The 4,785-nt window shown below is 43.2% G+C and overlaps 1 pseudogene; it reads right to left on the bottom strand.

The window, feature by feature from the left end:
* Nucleotides 1-386: 386 nt before the first annotated feature.
* On the bottom strand, nucleotides 387-3,131 carry LOC103235882 (bridging integrator 2 pseudogene; annotated as a pseudogene).
* Between the last annotated feature and the right edge of the window lie 1,654 nt (nucleotides 3,132-4,785).

The raw sequence follows: 4,785 nt of genomic DNA, 5'->3' as shown, positions 1-4,785 counted from the left end.
TTCTTCAGGGATTTGACCTCATCCTGGTTTAGACTTGGGAGGGTGTATGTGTCCAGGAATTTATCCATTTCTTCTAGATTTTCTAGTTTATTTGCATAGAGGTGTTTATAGTAGTCTGTGATGGTAGTTCGTATTTCTGTGGGGTCGGTGGTGATATCCCCTTTATCATTTTTTATTGCATCTATTTGATTCTTCTCTTTTTTCTTCTTTGTTAGTCTGGCTAGTGGTCTATCTATTTTGTTGAACTTTTCAAAAAACCAGCTCCTGGATTCATTGATGTTTTGAAGTGTTTTTCCTGTCTCTATCTCCTTCAGTTCTGCTCTGATCTTAGTTATTTCTTGTCTTCTGCTAGATTTTGAATTTGTTTGCTGTTGTTTCTCTAGTTCTTTTTTTTTTTTTTTTGTCAGAATCAGACTTTATTTAACAATCTGAAAATGTGTTCTTCTGGCTTTAAGTCTTGCAAAATGGGTCATAAGTCAAAGACAGATTTGTTCACTATCTTCTGAGTATGTGTGATTATGTCTGTGTGTAGACAAGTGTCTGTGTCTATAGATACTTTTGCTTTTCATAGTGATTATAGCCCCACTTTAATGTATAAAGTCTTATTCTAATAATGCTAAAACCTGAATTAAATATTCCCTGAGTCTAATGTTCTCTTCTCCCCAGACTGCCTCCCTCCATCCCTCCCATAAGGCTGCTCCTCCACCTCCATTAACTCCATTAATGCCAGGTCTTTAGACAGCACCATCATTCTTACTGAGAACCCAGGGATGGATGCTGGCTCTTATATCCCTCTGACCTATACCCTCTGGTTGAAGAGCTTCTCTGGGGAGGTGTAGGGTTTGGGGAGTCTTGGCAGTTTCTCTTCAGAGTTGTGCATTTTCACTTGTAGGTACCTCTTCTTGAGGTTCAGGTGCTGTGAGGTTGCTCTTGTCTGGTACTGTGGAGACTTTAAGCTTGGTCCTCCGAGGAGTCAGACAAACTTATTATCCTCTTCCTTGTCTTCCATCTTCTTTGCCTGTCCAGGCTCTGAAGCAATCTGAGATATCATTAAGGTGAGGCAAGTACAAAGTTCTTCGAGATTCTGATTGTGGATGTTTTCATTTTCTTTGGCCTCAGGAGTTCTTACTGGCTTCTCTGGTGGTTCTGGATTAGGAGAGACCTCTAGGGAGGTCCTAGGACTTGGAGTCCTAGTTCCCAAGGAGGCCCTAGGGTTGGTGGGTGAACCCCCTCCAGAGGCTGGAGGGCTGGAGGGTATGTTCCCTGAGGAGAGCCTAGGGCTTGCAGTGGCTCTGGGTGAAGGAGGCCTACTAGGGGGTGCTGAGGTCCTCTGGAGAGAGGCTGTCTTCTTTGGTTGTTCAGATCCTTCACCTGCGGTGCGGGTTCAGAGGACTACTTCTGCGGCAGATGACGAAGGCTGCCGTGAAGGGCTTAGGGCTCCACCTGGTGATGGAACAGGGGAGCTGGGGAGAACTTCCTCCTGGGACTTGGCACTCTCAATGATAGGAGAGGGCTGGCGTGGGCGGAGCCATTGCAGGCTGGTAGAGGCTCTTCTTCCTCAGAGGAGCTTGCTTCAGATCATTCCTTGTCTATTTCCTCATCTTCTAAGTGCTCCTTGATCTCAGAATTGTCTTCCCCCTGGGCTGCATCAGGTGCCAGATCTTCAGTTGCTGAGACAGATTCACTCTCACTCTTTGAGGAAAGTGTAGAGGGACTAGTAGGTGAGGTAAGAGGACTGGAGACTGTAGATGTTCAAACTGGGGGAGAAATGACTAAGGAGCCCCTGCTACTGCTTGATAGTCCTTTCACTACAAAGACTTTACTGGAATGTTGCTTCTCGAGTTTGCTCATCACCTTGGAGAGATTGTGGTTCAGCTTGCTTATTTCCCTGTAGAAGACATCCCTCAAGTTGGAAATGTTTTGGAAGATGATCACATAGCACCAATACGACTATTATAAAGAATAGGCAGCTCCTCTAGTAGTTCTTGGTTCAGATCTTCAAACACAGTCTGAACTTTGTTGAACTCTTCCTCTGCCTTGGCAGTCTTGGCCTCCTCTTTCTTCTTGGCATTCTGCACTGCCTCCAGATGATGTCGGGCACTGTCATAGTCCACGAGTTTCCAAACCCGCTTGGCAATTCTTTCCTTAATTTTGCTGAACTGGGTGATGTAGTTTTCTGTGGTTCTCACAGCCTGGTCAGCAAGTTTCTCCTTGTAGTCTTCCCAAAGGAGATCATTATTCTCTACAAAGGCCTTCAGCTCCTCATGACCATTCCACTTGCTGCTGTAGATCTCCTGCAGGGTTTTTGACACTCTTTTTTAGCTTTCATGCATCACTTTGACTGCACTAAGGAAGTTCTTCAGGTCCTTGTATAGTTGTGGCCTTCTGCCTGTTGTTGGTAGAAGTCGTTAGTGCTTTGTTCAAATTGTTCATCTTTGGTTTCTGCAGTTTTCCCCAATTTCTGTGGCACCTTCTCCTGGGCCCTGCTGAACAACTTCTGCACCTGCTTGGTGAAGCGGCCGGCTGCGCTGCCTGCCTTGCCCTCTGCCATCCTGCTGGCTCCCTAGGGGCCGCCACCCTACCTCATGCCCTGTGGTTTTCTCGCTTCCCTAGTTCTTTTAATTTTGATATTAGAGTGTCAATTTTAGATCTTTCTTGCTTTCTCTTGTGGGTATTTAGTGCTATAAATACTCCCTCTACACACTGCTTTAAATGTGTCCCAGAGATTCTGGTACATTGTGCCTTCGTTCTCATTGGTTTCGAAGAACATCTTTATTTCTGCCTCATTTCTTTTTACCCAGTAGTCATTCAGGAGTAGGTCGTTCAGTTTCCATGTAGTTGTGGTGGTTTTGAGTGTTTCTTAATTCTGAGTTCTGGTTTGATTGCACTGTGGTCTGAGAGACTGTTTGATTTGTTGTGATTTCTGTTCTTTTGCATTTTCTGAGGAGTGTTTTTACTTCCAATTATATGGTCAATTTTAGAATAAGTGCAATGTAGTGCGTATTCTGCTGATTTGGGGTGGAGAGTTCTGTTGATGTCTATTAGGTCCACTTGGTCCAGAGCTGAGTTCAAGTCCTGAATAACCTTGTTAATTTTGTCTCGTTGATCTGTCTGATATTGACAGCGGGATGTTAACGTCTCCCACTATTATTGTGTGGGAGTCTAAGTCTCTTTGTAGGTGTCTAAGAACTTGCTTTATGAATCTGCGTGCTCCTGTATTGGGTGTATATATATTGAGGATAGTTAGCTATTCTTGCTGCATTGATTCCTTTACCATTATGTAGTGGCCTTCTTTGTCTCTTTTGTTATTTTATTTTTTTATTTAAAAAAAATTTTTTTTTTTTTGAGATGGAGTCTGGCTCTGTTGCCCAGGCTGGAGTGCAGTGGCTGGATCTCAGCTCACTGCAAGCTCTGCCTCCCGGGTTTACGCCATTCTCCTGCCTCAGCCTCCCGAGTAGCTGGGACTACAGGCGCCCGCCACCTCGCCTGGCTAGTTTTTTGTATTTCTTAGTAGAGACGGGGTTTCACCGGGTTAGCCAGGATGCTTTGTCTCTTTTGATCTTTGTTGGTTTAAAGTCTGTTTTATCAGAGATTGGGATTACAACTCCTGCTTTTTTTTTGCTTTCCATTTGCTTGGTAAATATGCCTCCATCCCTTTATTTTGAGCCTATATGTGTCTTTACATGTGAGCTGGGTCTCCTGAATACGGCACACTGATGGGTCTTGACTGTTTATCCAATTTGCCAGTCTGTGTCTTTTAATTGGGGCATTTAACCTGTTCACATTTAAGGTTAATATTGTTATATGTGAATTTGATCCTGTCATTATGATGCTAGCTGGTTGTTTTGCCCATTAATTGATGCAGTGTCAATGCTCTTTACAATTTGATATGTTTTTGCAGTGGCTGGTATCGGTTGTTCCTTTCCGTGTTTAGTGCTTCCTTTAGGAGCTTTTGTAAAGCAGGCCTGGTGGTGACAAAATCTCTCAGCATTTGCTTGTCTGTAAAGGATTTTATTTCTAATTCGCTTATGAAGCTTAGTTTGGCTGAATATGAAATTCTGGGTTGAAAATTATTTTCTTTAAGAAGTTGAATATTGGCCCCTACTCTCTTCTGGCTTGTAGGGTTTCTCCAGAGAGATCTGCTGTTAGTCTGATGGGCTTACCTGTGTGGATAACTCTACTTTTCTCTCTGGCTGCCCTTAACATTTTTTCCTTCATTTCAACCTCGGTGAAGCTGATGATTATGTGTCTTGGGGTTGCTATTCTTGAGGAGTATCTTTGTGGTGGTCTCTGTATTTCCTCAATTTGAATGTTGGTCTGTCTTGCTAGGTTGGGGAAGTTCTCCTGGATAATATCCTGAAGAGTGTTTTCCAGCTCGGTTCCATTCACCTCGTCACTTTCAGGTACACCAATCAAATGTAGATTTGGTCTTTTTCACGTAGTCCCATATTTCTTGGAGGCTGTGTTTATTCCTTTTTGTTCTTTTTTCTCTAATCTTGTCTTCTCTCTTTATTTCATTAAGTTGATCTTCAGTCTCTGATACCCTTTCTTCCATTTGATTGATTCAGCTGCTGAAACTTGTGTATGCTTCATGAAGTTCTTGTGCTGTGTTTTTTAGCTCCCTCAGGTCATTTGTGTTCTTCTCTACACTGATTATTCTAGTTAGCCATTCGTCTAACCTTTATTTACGGTTCTTAGCATCCTTGCATTGGGTTAGAACATGCTCCTTTAGCTCAGAGGAGTTTGTTATTACCCACCTTCTGAAGCCTACTTCTGTCAAACTCA

Source organism: Chlorocebus sabaeus, chromosome 7, assembly GCF_047675955.1.
Source record: "Chlorocebus sabaeus isolate Y175 chromosome 7, mChlSab1.0.hap1, whole genome shotgun sequence".
NCBI classification, from domain to species: Eukaryota; Metazoa; Chordata; class Mammalia; order Primates; family Cercopithecidae; genus Chlorocebus; species Chlorocebus sabaeus.
Note: the sequence above shows the minus strand (reverse complement) of the source record. Positions and strands in the feature narration are given on the sequence as shown.